The sequence below is a fragment of the Myotis yumanensis genome, unplaced genomic scaffold (genome assembly GCF_028538775.1).
Source record: "Myotis yumanensis isolate MYYU_CA2020_CCGP unplaced genomic scaffold, mMyoYum1.0.hap1 SCAF_10, whole genome shotgun sequence".
NCBI lineage: Eukaryota > Metazoa > Chordata > Mammalia > Chiroptera > Vespertilionidae > Myotis > Myotis yumanensis.
The window spans coordinates 37,230,961-37,245,879 of NW_027223761.1; the positions used below are offsets into that span (position 1 = coordinate 37,230,961).

The window sequence follows — 14,919 nt, forward strand, 5'->3', positions numbered from 1 at the left end:
GTGAGAAACAGGAGGTAGAACCACTTAAAAAGCTCTTGACCTAATCTGTATGCAATCGTGCTTGGAACAAGGTATTTTCTTTTCTTTTGTGTTATTTGTCCTCAATGATCTGTTTACTAGCAAGTCGTAGAAGTTCCCCATTTTTACTTAAGAGAATTCCTAAAATCATGTTTTTTCCACATGTAAGTTATTACCCTTTTGAACAGTGTGAAATCAATTTGATCAGTAAAGATGAGCCATTTAAAAAAAGAGAGAGAAAATAGAGTGCTTTACAGGTAGCAGGGGATGTTTTCTTTGAATTTCTTTTTAGTTATATAGAATATATACATATATATTGATTTCAGAGAGGAAAAGAAAGGGAGGGAGATGGAAGAAAGAATTATTGATTGGCTGCCCCCCACTGGGGACTGAGCCTGCAACCCAGGCATGTGCTCTTGACCAGAATCGAACCCAGGACCCTTCAGTCCACAGGTCAACACTCTATCCACTGAGCCAAACCAGCTAGGGCCAGTTATATAGGTTTTGTGTGTATCAGATCATGATATAAAATATATTGCTTATTGTGGAATGCAGGCAAAAATGTTTGAGAAACACTGTCTTGAAGTTGTTTTTTTGCTTTTAGAAGATAATATTGCTAGAACTTGGACAATAAATCCCTCTTAAATGCTTATTCTAGATCCTGCCATGCTAATTTGTTTAAACAAATACTCTTTGAGGATCTGCTATGAGCAAGGTACTAGCTAAGAGGAAAAAGAAAGCTCTGGTTACTGATAACTGGGAACTAAAGTTAGATTAAAATTGGCAACTGGACATTAACCAATGTATTATTAGCCTGATTTGTTGATGCCAGTCTCAATCCAAATATTATGTATCAGGATTCTTTTGCTTATAATTAATAGAAAACACAATTTAAATCCTTGCTAAAAGGAAGTTTATTGATTCATAGAATTAAAAAGTTGAGAGATTAAGTGGGATTCACTGGCTTCAGTGTGGAACCAGTGGCTCAATGGTAACATCAGGATTAGATTTCTTTCATGTCGTGGTCTGCTTGCTTGATGTTAGCTTTACTTTAAGGTTGATTCCTCTTGAAGGTAGCTAAATGCTATCTTGTTAATTTTGAGAATTATTTTCTTAACATTAACAATAAAAGTCTAGTTATTCACTCTGATTAGATTGTCAATCAAATGCACTGTTGTCAGAAGGTAAGAATAACATGATTGGGCCAGCCTGATCCTACACCTAGAAAAGAGAGTAGGAATGAAGAAAGTGAACTTGTAATTCCTATTTTGGGTTAGAGTATATATAAGGAAAGGATAAAGATTCCAATCAAAGGTGCTGCTTCAGATGATACACTATCAAGTCCAGGCTGTTTTCATGAAAGGAAGAGAAGTGAGGAATCCAACAGAAGGTAGAAAATGAAGTGAGTAAGCTCAAGAAAGAATACAAGCGATCAAAGAATGACATACTGGAGTTTAAAATGTCCATGGTGGAGCAGTCTCAGGTGATGTGAGAACTTAGTGTACCCTGGAAGTGGTTGGCTAAGGTTGAATAGAAATGAAGGTCTAAAAATTTTGAGGCTGGATGGATCATAAAAATGGATGATGAATCCTTTAGGATTATAAAGAAGTTTGCTATAAACTTGGTCTCAGTCTTCAGTGATGGGGGGAAGTGCCTGAAAGGCACATCTAATCAGATGATAGTGAGTGAGGGTGTGTGGGTTGAATGGTAGCAGAGTTGTAGGGCATAAGCCTTAAGAGAATGAGCTTTTATGCAAAATAGGTAGTGCTGTTTCTTCTGCTACCTACAAATATACTTTCTTTGATTTTTAATGGTTATTTTTTTTTGGTAATTTATAGTTATTTTAACTGTTTAAATTTATGCTTGATGATATTACCACTTTTTTTATTTTTTTTATTTTTTTATTTTTTTATTTCATTTTAAATATATATTTTATTGATTTTTTACAGAGAGGAAGGGAGAGAGATAGAGAGCTAGAAACATCGATGAGAGAGAAACATCGATTAGCTGCCTCCTGCACATCTCCCACTGGGGATGTGCCCGCAACCCAGGTACATGCCCTTGACCGGAATCGAACCCGGGACCCCTCAGTCCGCAGGCCAACACTCTATCCACTGAGCCAAACCAGTTTCGGCACACTTTTTTTTTTTTAATATATATTTTATTGATTCCCCACAGAGAGGAAGGGAGAAAGACAGAGAGTCAGAAACATCGATGAGAGAGAAACATCGATCAGCCGCCTCCTGTACATCTCCCACCGGGGATATGCCCACAAGCAAGGCACATGCCCTTGACTGGAATCGAACCTGGGACCTTTCAGTCCGCAGGCCGATGCTCTATCCACTGAGCAAAACCAGCTTTGGCACCACTTTTATTAATAATTTAAAAACTTGAAAGTCCTTGAAATAAAATCTACTTCCAACAGTACTACAGTAAATTCTTGTGAACTTAAAAACTTGTTAGAGTCCCTGTAAAGTTATATTCTCAGGAGATATGTATTTTGCTTCCTTCATGTTAGGATTAAGTAGGTCTAACGGAAACAGAATATTGAAAACTAATGGACTAGATGACCATTAAGAGTCATTCCTAAGATCTTAGAGACATAGGAAGATTTTGATTTGTAAGTAATAAGAGAAATAGGAAGTTAGTACAAGGGCATTAAGGTTAAATTAGGCTTTTTCAGGATGTATATATACATATTAGAAGTTGGAGAAAAGGTACTTGTAAGAGGGAGGAATTAAAGATACTACCTGAATGGAGAAATAATTCTGAGAGTAAGATCTGAAAGGGAGTATTCTGGCATTTAATGCAAAGATAAGGGGAACGGGACAAGGCAAGATAATTTTGTGAGCAGATCTTGAGTTAGAGATTGGGAGCTCACTAAAGTGTGGAGGCAGTGTCATTGGTTGATAGTAGTGGAAGGTAAAATTAAAGACTTGAAGAGATTTGAAATAGCCCTCATGGAGAGTGCTGTAAAAGAATTATTGTTTGCCAGTGATAACCTTAATTAAAGATAGAAAAACATCTCAGAGAAACCAAGATGGCAGCATAGGTAAACACCGGAGTTTGCTGCCTCGCATAACCACTTCAAAAATACAACTAAAAGACGGAACGGACATCACTCAGAACCACAGGAGGGCTGGCTGAGTGAAAATTCTACAACTAGAAGGAAAGAGAAAAGCATACCAAGACTCAGAGGAGGTGAGGGGCGGAAGTAAAATACTAAGGTACAGAGGCGCACTCGGAGCGGGCTGGCGGCTGAGGGTGCGGTTGTCTTTTTCAATCCGGAGGGAGTCTCAGGCTCTGAGCTCCAGTTCCGGGCGAGTCTTTGGGGACCTAGACTCATACGGGAGAAGCGGACTGTCTGGCATCGGTCGGAACTCGAGGGCAGCTTTCTCTTGGAGGTACTTGCAGCAATTGCTGGGACACTGAGAAGCCGGGCCTCTGAAGGCAGGACTGAGAGCAGCCATAACTGCTCGCTCCGCCCGCCCTGTTGATCCCTTTGGACCCGCCCTGCCCAAGCCTTGCACAGAGGCGTTTGCTGGATAGCCTTAGGCAGAGGCTAGATTAGCACCTCCCTAGAGCTCCAGGACAGAAGTTCTCCCACTGCCGACACAGCTGATTCTCACAGCCAATTGGCCTGGAGGCCAATCCTCCCAGTGTTACTTACAACAACCAAGGCTTAACTACAACAAGACTGTGCACAAAGACCACAAGGGGGAGCACCAAGAGTGTCCTCCTCAGGTAATTGGGGAGGCTGAACCACTGGGCCCCAGAGGACACTTAGCACAGAACACCACTTTATCGACACAAGGAAGCATAAAAAATGCGGAGACAAAGAAACAGGACACAAATGACAGAAATGGAGGAAAACAAACTGCTGGATATAGAGTTCAAAACCACACTTTTAAGGTTTTTCAAGAATTTTCTAGAAACTGCCGATAAATGTAGTGAGATCCTCAAGAAATCTAGTGAGACCCTCGATGTTGTGATAAAGGACCAACTAGAAATTAAGCATACACTGACTGAAATAAAGAATATTATACAGACTCCCAACAGCAGACCAGAGGATCGCAAGAATCAAGTCAAAGATTTGAAATATGAAGAAGCAAAAAACATCCAACTGGAAAAGCAAAATGAAAAAAGAATCCAAAAATACGAAGATAGTGTAAGGAGCCTCTGGGACAGCTTCAAGTGTACCAACATCCGAATTATAGGGGTGCCAGAAGAATAGAGAGAGCAAGATACTGAAAACCTATTTGAAGAAATAATGACAGAAAACTTCCCATACCTGGTGAAAGAAATAGACTGCCAAGTCCAGGAAGCGCAGAGAACCTCAAACAAAAGGAATCCAAAGAGGACCACACCAAGACACATCATCATTAAAATGCCAAGAGCAAAAGACAAAGAGAGAATCTTAAAAGCAGCAAGAGAAAGAAACTCAGTTACCTACAAGGGACTACCCATATGACTGTCAGCTGATTTCTCAACAGAAACTTTGCAGGCCAGAAGGGAGTGGCAAGAAATATTCAAAGTGATGAATGCCAAGAACCTACAACCAAGATTACTTTATCCAGCAAAGCTATCATTCAGAATTGAAGGTCAGCTAAAGAGCTTCACAGATAAGAAAAAGCTAAAGGAGTTCATCACCACCAAACCAGTATTATATGAAATGCTGAAAGGTATCCTTTAAGAAGAGGAAGAAGAAGAAAAAGGTAAAGATACAAATTATAAACAACATCTATCAACAAGTGAATCTAAAAACCAAGTGAATAAATAATCTGATGAACAGAATGAACTGGTGATTATAATAGAATCAGGGGCATAGAAAGGGAATGGACTGACTATTCTTTGGGGGAAAGGGGTGTGGGGGATGCAGGAAGAGACTGGACAAAAATCGTGCACCTATGAAAGAGGACAGTGGGTGGGGAGTGAGGGTGGAGGGTGGGGTGGGAGCTGGAAGGAGGGGAGTTATGGGGGGAAAAAAGAGGAACAAATGTAATAATCTGAACAATAAAGATTTAATAATAAATAAATAAATAAATATAAAAAAAAATAAAGATAGAAAAACATGTGAACTTGTTCTAGGCCAAGGGAGCACAATGATCTGACTTTTTCTAACAGTACCTTTGGCTAGGGAGGGGTTGGAAAGCAGATAATAGGATGATTCTGATTGTGAATTGGTATGATGGAAGAGTTAGAGGTTAATGAATGTACAAAGTACTGGTGTGGATAGCTCTAAATGCTTAATGACACGTGTCTAATGCAGCCAGAAGAAGGCACATTATAAATATAGGGTGTCCCCCCAAAATATATACGCACTTTAATAGCTGATAACTCACTCAATTTTCACAGTTGCACTGGTTTTAAATAATGGGTGAAGCCAGACTACACTTTGAACGAAGAAAATTTATCCTAACTTGCCACTAGACTTGTTTTTATGGGGATAAATAAAAGATAAAGTTTACAGTATAAAACCAGTAACAGTTGACGAAGTGAGAGCACACAAATACTGAATGAAATTATTCTTAATGTTTGTGATTCCATTGCTTCGAGTTATCAGCAGTGCCTGGATCAGAACAGGCATTGATTAAACAAACAAAAAAAAAGACATTGATTTAAAAAATTTATTCATTTGAAAACACGCATTGATAAAAACAATATTCATTTCTGTAGAAGCTTTTAAAATTTGAAAATGAACTGTATATTAATAAATACTGACTTTTATAATCATTCAAAGTGCATATACATTTTTGGGGACACCCTGGATTTATACTACACATTTAGATGTAGAGTTATCCTTAGAACAAATTCTTTACCTTTTATCTGTTTAGAAGTAAATGAATTACATGCTAGTATCTGGGTTTATTAGGATTATATTCAAGAAGGATTTTTGAATCCTAATAGCCAGTTTTCCCTATTTACCAGTTTGTTTGAAAGGGGGCTTCAAAATGGAATGTCACTTAGTTTTATTGTATTCTTATCAGTGTTTGTATTACTGTTGAACACAATGTTTACACAAGTTTGCCTAATTTTAGAAAGTGAAGAAAATGAACTTGGAGGTTAATTTGTTCAAGTGTCTATCTATTTCATCATCCAACTGTAAGACGGGTAGCAATCAGAGATGTGTAGTTAAAAAACTGTCAGGGTAGTTAGTGTTCTGTAGTCCTGTTAAATGTTGTCTGACACCTTTCTCACCTCTAACTCTTTACTTAGGACTGGTGAGTTCATAATGGAAAGAAAAATATTACAGTTTAATTTTAGGACTAGCATGCTAAATGTCTTATTTAATTTTTTTAAAAAATATGTTTTTATTGATTTCAGAGAGGAAAGGAGAGGCAGAGAAAGATAGAGACATCAGTGATGAGAGAGAATCATTGCTTGGCTGCCTCCTGCACACCCTCTACTGGGGATGGAGCCAGCAGCCTGGGCATGTGCCCTGACCGGGAATTGAATCCTTGGTTCCTGGGTCAACACTCAACTGCTGAGCCACACCCGGTTGGGCTAATTTTTAATTTAAGAGAACTGTGTTACCTGTTGAAGTCTTCAAAATATGTTTAGCCATGGCCGGGTGGCTCAGTTGGTTGGAGTGTTTGGCCCATATACTAAAAGATTGCAGGTTCCATACCCAGTCAGGGTACATACCTAGGTTGCGGGTTCTATCCCTGGTCAAGGTGCATATGGGAAGCAACTGATCAATGAAGGCTGTATATTCTTTTATGCATTTTTTTTTATTGATTTCAGAAAAGAAAGGATAGAGAGATAGAAACATCAATGATGAGAATCATTGATCGGCTGCCTCCTGCATGCCCCCTACTGGGGATTGAGCCCACACCCCAGGGATATGCCCTTGACTGGACTCGAACCCGGGACCTTCAGTCTGTAGGCCAACACTCTATCCACTGAGCTAAACTGGCTAGGGCAAGGCTGTATATTCTTTTCTCATCTTTTAGTCTTCAACTAAATTTCCACCTGTTCTTTGAATCTTGCACCCATCACTCAAGCCCAGTAATCTTGCTTTTCTATAAACTTCGAAGCCCCTTTTAACATTCCTTGGGGGTCTAGCTAAGAGAGCAGCATCAGATTCTTAAGAATTGAGATTGAGCAAAATATTTGGTACATAATTGATGTTCAGCAGATAGTTCTTTTTTTAATTTTATTTAATTTTTTTTATTAAATCTTTATTGTTCAGATTATTACATTTGTTCCTCTTTTTTCCCCCCATAACTCCCCTCCTTCCAGCTCCCACCCCACCCTCCGCCCTCACTCCCCACCCACTGTTCTCATCCATAGGTGCACGATTTTTGTCCAGTCTCTTCCCGCATCTCCCACACCCCTTTTCCTCCACACCTCTTTCCCCTCCAAGAATAGTCAGTCCATTCCCTTTCTATGCCCCTGATTCTATTATAATCACCAGTTCATTCTGTACATCAGATTATTTATTCACTTGATTCTTAGATTCACTTGTTGATAGATGCATATTTGTTGTTCATAATTTGTATCTTTACCTTTTTCTTCTTCTTCCTCTTCTTAAAGGATACCTTTCAGCATTTCATATAATACTGGTTTGGTGGTGATGAACTCCTTTAGCTTTTTCTTATCTGTGAAGCTCTTTAGCTGACCTTCAATTCTGAATGATAGCTTTGCTGGATAAAGTAATCTTGGTTGTAGGTTCTTGGCATTCATCACTTTGAATATTTCTTGCCACTCCCTTCTGGCCTGCAAAGTTTCTGTTGAGAAGTCAGCTGACAGTCGTATGGGTAGTCCCTTGTAGGTAACTGAGTTTCTTTCTCTTGCTGCTTTTAAGAGTCTCTCTTTGTCTTTTGCTCTTGGCATTTTAATGATGATGTGTCTTGGTGTGGTCCTCTTTGGATTCCTTTTGTTTGGGGTTCTCTGCGCTTCCTGGACCTGTAAGTCCATTTCTTTCACCAGGTGGGGGAAGTTTTCTGTCATTATTTCTTCAAATAGGTTTTCAATATCTTGCTCTCTTTCATCTTCTGGTACCCCTATAATTCGGATGTTGGTACGTTTGAAGCTGTCCCAGAGTCTCCTTACACTATCTTCGTATTTTTGGGTTCTTTTTTCATTTTGCTTTCCGGTTGGTTGTTTCTCTCTTCTTCGCATTTCAAATCTTTGACTTGATTCTTGTGCTCCTCTGGTCTGCTGTTGGGAGTCTGTATAATATTCTTTATTTCAGTCAGTGTATGCTTACTTTCTAGATGGTCCTTTATCACACCATCGAGGGTCTCATTAGATTTCCTGTACATCTCATCAAGTTTATCGACAGACTCTAGAAGCCTCTTGAGAGACCTCAAAAGTGTGGTTCTGAACTCAATATCCTCCCTTGATAGTTTTGTCCTGTTTCTTTGTCTCCGCATTTTTTACGCTTTCTTGGTACACCCCCTAGTGGTCTTTGTGCGCAGTCTTGTTGTAGTTAAGCCTTGATTGTTGTAGTTAATACTAGAGGGATTTGACCTCCAGGCCGACTGGCTGTGATAATCAGCTGTGTCTGCAGTGGAAGAACTTGTGTCCTCTAGGGAGGTGCTAATCTAGCCTTTGCCTGAGGCTAACGGGCAAATGCCTCTGTGCAGGGCTTGGGCGGGGCAGGTCCCACGGGATCAACAGGGCAGAGGAGGGAGCAGTTATGGCTGCTCTCAGTCCGTCCCCAGGGGCTCTGCCTCTCTGTCCCAGCAACAGCTGCAAACCTCGGAGGGACGGTAGCCAGACAGTCCTGCTTCTCCCGATTGAGTCTGGGTCCCTAGAGACTCACCCAGATCTGGAGCTCTGAGTCTGAGGCTCCCTCCGGATTGAAACAGACAACCATGCCCTCAGCCACCAGCCCGCACCTCGCGCACTCCGCACCTTAGTATTTTACTTCAGCACTGCGCCTCCTCTGATTCTCAGTTCCTCCTAGTTGTAAAATTTCCATTCAACCAGCCTTCCTGTGGTTCTGGATGATGTCTGTTCTGTCTTTTAGTTGTATTTTTGAAGTGGTTGTTCAAGGCAGCAAACTCCAGCGTTAACCTATGCCGCCATCTTGGTTTCTTAGCAGATAGTTAGTTCTAAGCAACAATACATTTGAGGGCACACCTTGCATAGTAGAAACCCTAAGAGATGTTCCAAGAAAGGGGAGAAAATCAACCATTTATTCTTAGAAGTTATTCTGTGTACACAAATATCTATTCTACAGGATGAAAAAACAAAAAATCAAGTTATTGGTGGTTTTGAAGAGTTTAAAAGATACCCTTAATATTAAATTATTTGTATCAATAGTTTTTGTACTCTGGACCTGATTTTAGCAAGGAAGTAAGTGGAAAGTAAGGGCTAGGCAAATTAATTCCAGATAGATTTAAAAGTACCATACCTTGAAGAGGTAATAGGCCTCCAGAAAAATCATACAGACTATACACCTATGTTAATTTGGTATTTGTTGTTGTTATTGTTTTTAGAGAGAGAAGAAGGGAGGGAGGGAGAGAGAGAAACATCAGTGTGAGGGAGAAAGATGGATCAGTTGTCTCCTACCCACCCCAACTGGCTATTGAACTCACAACCTAGGTATGTGCCCTGATCTGGAATCGAACCTGCAACCTTTTTGGTGTAGGGGACGATGCTCCAACCAACTGAGCCACCTGGCCAGGGCAATGTGTCTTTGCTTTGATGTCAACCTATCAAAAACTATGTCAAAATACTCAATATTTATATACTAGAGGCCCGGTGGACGGATTCGTGCACTGGGGGGGGGGGGGGGGGGGGGGGGCATGGCCTGCAGGGATTGGCCCGCTGTGGGAGTGCCACACATCCTGGTCAGCCGAGCGGCTGTGGACCCGCCCTCTGAGTGGCTGTGGATCTGCCCTCTGAGTGGCTGTGGACCCGTGCTCTGAGTGGCTGCTCCTGCTGTGGGAGCGCTGCTCATCCCGGTCAGAAACGTAGCTTTATTTCGATAGAGACATGCTAAATACAAAGGGCTGACATAAATGAGTTAATTGTTAACATAAAATAATAGGACATTTTAATAAAAATCAACTTTTTCTTGAACATTAACTTGCCAGACACTGAATAACTGCACAAATTAATAAGCATAATGCAAAAAGTCTATTTTTCTTGTTCTTTGAAAGCGAAATATTTCCTATTGCGCACACCAAACAACTCAGTACAAGACTAGTGATGTGGCAACCTGCCGCTAAAATATTCACTGCTTATATTAGTGGGGAGAAATGGTGCACCTGTGCATAAGGCGCATAAGGGAAATGGATACAACATGATTATAGTTATTAGTCATGAGCAAAAGTTGTAATTTGTTATTAATAACTAGTGGCCTGGTACACGAAATTCGTGCACAGGGGGGTGGGGGGAGTGTCCCTCAGCCCGGCCTGCACTCTCTCTAATCTGGGACATCCCTCTCTCAATCTGGGACTGCTGGCTCCTAACCACTCACCTGCCTGCCTGCTTGATTGCCCCTAACCACTCTGCCTGCCAGCCTGCTCACCCCCAACTGTTCCCCCCACTGGCATTCTCGTCCCCAACTGCCTCCCCCTGCTGGCCTGATCTCCCCCCACTGCCGGCCTGATTGCCCCTAACTGCCTCTGCCTCAGCCCTGCCACCATGGCTTTGTCCGGAAGGACATCCAGAAGATCTCCTGGTCTAATTAGCCTATTACCCTTTATTGGTATAGATTATGTATAACAGGATATTGTAAAAATTAAGCTATGAAATTTTTATTAAAACGTTTCTTATACACCGCTATATTGGCTGGGCCGCAAAAATATTCCTTGTGGGCTGCATGCGGCTCATGGGCCATAAGCTTGACATGCTTGAACTAGAGTATTAAGAGACAGGCATGCCGCTGCCCTGACTGGGTGGCTCAGTTGATTTTTCTCCTGTACACCAAAAGGTTGCGGATTCAGTTCCCAGTCAGGGCACATACCTAGGTTGTGGATTTGATCCCCGGTCAAGGTGTGTGCAGGAGGCAACCAATGGATGTTTCTCTCTAACATCAATGTTTCTCTCTCTCTCTCTCTCTCTCTCTCTCTCTCTCTCTCCCCTCCTCCTGCCCCCTACACTTCCCCTCCTCTTTTCCCCTTACCTCTCTCCCTCTCTCCTCCCTCCCTCTCTCTTTTCCTTCCTTTCTCTAAAATCAATTTAAAAAATACACACACACACACAGCATATCTTCTGGTGAGGATTAAAAAAAAAAAGGCAAGTATGCTTGGTTTATTTTTCATTGAAGGTATCTTTTGTATTATTTTATGGTCCCACTCGTGGCCTGGTGCATGGATTCATGCACATTGAAAGGAAATTAATTAGGAGAAATATTTTAATATCGCTATTCGCCCTTTCTCTATAATAGAAGTGTCAACCAAATTCATGATTGATAATGACAGATCGAAACACATGCGTTCGATTGGCGCCAGTGAGAGCTTTATATGTATCTCACATGCACAAGTCAACTTAGCCTTTTATCTATAACTAGAGGCCCGAAGTACGAAATTTGTGCAAGGGGCTCGGCCCTCACAGCTGTGGTGGTTTGTCTCGGTCCTCGCCCCGGCTTCATCCAGAAGGACGTTTGGCTATGACACTCTTCCAGATGACCTTCCAGATGAAGCCGGGGCTGCGAAGGAAGTCCGGGTCCCAGGTGCCAGAGGGAAGCTGGTGCTGGCAGCCGGGGAAAGGAAGGCCTACTCTTGCATGAATTTCATGCATCAGGCCTCTACTATATATAGAATAAACTTGCTTAATTAGACCTGTTTTAGCTAAACTTTTTCCAGCCCAGTGAAGCACCCCAACTTCTCTTTCAGGTAATTGTCAGCAACACAGCAGTAAATATCAACATGAAGCAGATTATTATTGTAGATCATGCAGGGAGAGCAAACGGTAAACTATTTAACTGCAGCAGCGTTTGACTATATTCTGCACAATGAGAAACCGGAAGTCATTTTCAAGGTCCACCATTTCTTACTTCTTTTCAGTCGGGTCAAGTTTCTAAACTTTCTAATTCTCTGTTTTCTGGCTAATGAAAAGAAAATAGGTTTCCACCAAGTCTTCTATCTACCTACTCCAGGACTTCTGTGAGGATCAAATGAGATGAGGCATGGGAAAATGCTTCACAGACATTTGGTTAAAGGGTGAAATGTTTCCACCTGGCTATAAAGCAAGTCATATTCCTGGGCTGAAGAAACTGCAAGGAGGCTAGTCGTTGCTAGGGAGAGGAAGCCAGGCATTGCTACGTGATGTCATTACCCAGATGGACACTTAGCATATTAGCCTTTTATATGTATAGATTTTTTTTTTTCCTGCAGTGCATTTTAGAAGTATGATATGAGCAAATAAATTTCTATTTTTGTCTTGGTTTTTGAAGTAAAGTTCTTTTTGAGATTAAGATGAAACATAACAAAGTTAAAGTGATAGGTACTAGTTAAGAGGTTAGACTGATTTGTGATATGTATACATTATAGAAAGTTGGAAAAGAACATTTTTTAACCTTAGTGTTCACATACTAGAACTCAATAAACCTTATATTATCTTTTAGAAAACCTGCTTTAATGAACAGGTAAGAATAATTTACATTTAGTATATTAAAGCATTAACCTAAGCAATTGGTGTTTCAGCAGAGATTATGAGTTAACTGTAAATTGATAGTAAAATGCCTTGGAGATATACTTAACACTATTTGGTTGCTTAGTACTTTTTTTTTTAATAGTATAACTTCCTTTGGGCCTCTATTTACTTACCTTTAAAATAGGTAGGGTGAATCAGATTGTTGTTTCTTAAGCTTTAATGTGCATGCAGATCTACTGGGTATCTTATTAAAATACAGATTCTGATTTAGTAGGTCTGGAATTTTGGCCTGAGAATCTGCATTTTCAACACCCTCACTGATGAAGTTGATTCCTGTAGTTCACAGAACATGCTTTGAGTAGGAAGGGCTTGATGGTTTCTATTGCTTTATGTTCAACATAGGATTTAGCAAAATCTTGCTAATTCAATTGTAACATAAACTCCTAATGAGACAAAAGATAACATGAAAGTTAAAGCTTTTAGGTTGAAAAGGAACAGTAATCTGTTTAAACCAGCACAAATAAAAAGGGAAGTTGGCCCTGGCTGGTTTGGCTCAATGGATAGAGCGTTGGCCTGTGGATCAAAGAGTCCCGGGTTCGATTCTGGTCAAGGCATGTATCTTGGTTGCAGGCTCCTCTCTGGCCTGGGCCCTGTTCAGGGTAGGAAGCAACCAAACGATGGTTTCTCTCACATCAATATTTCTCTCTGTCTTTCCCTCTCTCTTCCACTCTCTCTAAAAAGCAATGGAAAAATATTCTTGGGTGAGGATGTAAGTAAGTAAATAAATAAATAAGGAAGTTGTTCTAAGAATATGAGACAATCTCACTGGTATCTATGAGCAAAAAATAATTTAGCCAGGTTTCAAGTGAAGTGGAAAGTTAAAAATCTAGTAGCTGATCTATATCTCCCATTTCTGCTCTTTGGATTTCTTTTCCAATCTCCCCTCTTATGTTTTCTGATACATGTCTTTGGCTTGCCATGTTATTGACTGTGGCCTATATTGTTTGACTTCTCAGCCTCAAGACCTTGACAGCAGTATCTTTTTTTCTTAGTTTAGAATTCAGCGGTTCTCAACCTGTGGGTCGCGACCCCTTTAAATACATCCTGCATATCAGATATTTCCATTATGATTCATAACAGTAGCAAAATTACAGTTATGAAGTAGCAACGAAAATAATTTTATGGTTGGGTGTCACCACAACATGAGGAACTGTATTGAAGGGTCACGGCATTAGGAAGGTTGAGAACCACTGGTTTAGATGCTTAGGAATGAATTGTTTCTACTTGGGTCAGGTGTCCAACCTTGATTGAGCTAGCCTATGTTTGGGATCACATGGTAAGAATAGGGCCAATGAGATTAGCCTCTTTGGAGAGGGGGGTGGACATGGGAAAGGTGCTTGTTGCCAGAGAAGGGGAGTCTTACTAGAGCAGGCAATAACATTTGCCTGATACACCTTTATAAATTTTCATGAAGAATGATTTGCTAAATTGAATAGAGTAAAAGCATACTTCATAAAAGCATGAATAAAAGTTATATAGACAGTGATTGGGTGGGGCATAGTGGTAAATCCATTCTCAGAGAACTTAAAGTAATAAATCCTAATTATAGTATACATATATTTTTTAAATCTCATGAATGTTATCAGTATATACATGGAATAATGTATCTCCCTCTTCCCCAGTGAGTACTATTAAGGTGTACTATTGACTGCTTCCAGGGAAAAACAGCCTGCTCATTCTTCTGCTTATTGTTTCCTGGATCTCATTTCATACTTTTATCTTGCATAAAATTTTAAAGGTAACAGTAAGATTAACTTGTGAGGGAATGCAAACAAATTGTCCCATTCTTGGAATCGCAGATAGAGCCACCCAGATACATTTGAGGTTCAACTATATTCTGAAGCCTTTGGTGTAGAGAGAAGCATTAACCAGTTGTATTAGCACAGCAGTTTTCATTCGGTGTGCCATGGCAGTGCTGCAAGAATTTTTAAAACATGCCATACCTGACTATTTAATCAGGGGCACTGACCTATTTTCCCTTAGATTGTTAAGTAAAATAAAAAAATGACAACAATCAACATAATAGCTGTCTGGTGTGAATGAATCAAAATTATACTTAATTTTTTGTCAGTGCCACAGAATTTTAGTAATTCATTAAGGTGTGCCATGAGATTAAAAAAGTTGAAAATCACTGCATTAGCAAAATCTCTAGGTTTTTATGACAGTTGATGTAATTGCCAGAGTACCTCATTTTTCCTGAGGTTATTTTGCCTATGCTGTCACCTCCCAATATTTTTTTTTTTTTTTTTACCTCCCAATATTTATATATGTAAAAGGCTAATATAC

The 14,919-nt window shown here is 40.3% G+C and overlaps 1 protein-coding gene across 1 annotated transcript in view; it reads left to right on the forward strand.

Moving 5' to 3' along the window:
* Positions 1 to 14,919, forward strand: part of TMEM41B (transmembrane protein 41B) — a 36,142-nt gene that overhangs the window by 5,292 nt on the left and 15,931 nt on the right. The gene's annotated exons all lie outside the window — the stretch shown is intronic.